The sequence below is a fragment of the Brassica oleracea genome, chromosome C6, assembly GCF_000695525.1.
Source record: "Brassica oleracea var. oleracea cultivar TO1000 chromosome C6, BOL, whole genome shotgun sequence".
In the NCBI taxonomy this organism is placed as follows: Eukaryota; Viridiplantae; Streptophyta; class Magnoliopsida; order Brassicales; family Brassicaceae; genus Brassica; species Brassica oleracea.
The window spans coordinates 23,638,566-23,639,187 of NC_027753.1; the positions used below are offsets into that span (position 1 = coordinate 23,638,566).

General features: G+C 40.7%; 1 long non-coding RNA gene across 1 annotated transcript; it reads right to left on the reverse strand.

The window, feature by feature from the left end:
* Window positions 1–10: 10 nt before the first annotated feature.
* LOC106299465 lies at window positions 11–499 on the reverse strand. Its single transcript, XR_001261782.1, has 2 exons — window positions 350–499; window positions 11–263 (listed from the first exon to the last, which is right to left on the reverse strand). It is a non-coding gene; the product is annotated as an uncharacterized LOC106299465 (long non-coding RNA).
* Between the last annotated feature and the right edge of the window lie 123 nt (window positions 500–622).

The window sequence follows — 622 nt, forward strand, 5'->3', positions numbered from 1 at the left end:
GAATCTTCTGAATCTTCATCAAACTCCCCAACCTCGGCTTCCGGCTCTGAATGTACGACAGCATCATGTCCAAACACAGTCAAATTCTCAACGAGTTGAACATTTTCCAAATCTTCAACTGCCTGGGCGTTGCTGGTAGACTCTGGTTGCAATGGTTCATCATCATCAGAAGTTCCATCCACTCGTCCTCTTGGGTTGATTTGCGTTACAGTAACCCATGGATCATCTCTGTACGTCACCCGAGGGTAACTGATGTAGCACACCTATACATATCAATTATACAAGTATTAGTTCAATATATAACATTAATTAATTATATTGGTAAAAAATTATGAATAGATTGACATACCTGATCAGCTTGCGAACCAAGAATGAAGGGATCATAATATTGAAGTTTCCGCCGCGAATGGACTGATGTAACACCAAACGCGTCAATCTTCACTCCTCTATCTGGGGTCGTGTCATACCAATCACAATAGAATACTACACAACGCAATCCTACCATTCCAGGAGATTGGATTTCCAATATTTCTTTTATGTTGCCGTAGTAGACATCGTCACCAGAAGAAGATGAAACACCAGCATCATATGTTGTCTTAGAATGACCTTTCCTTGTGAATGC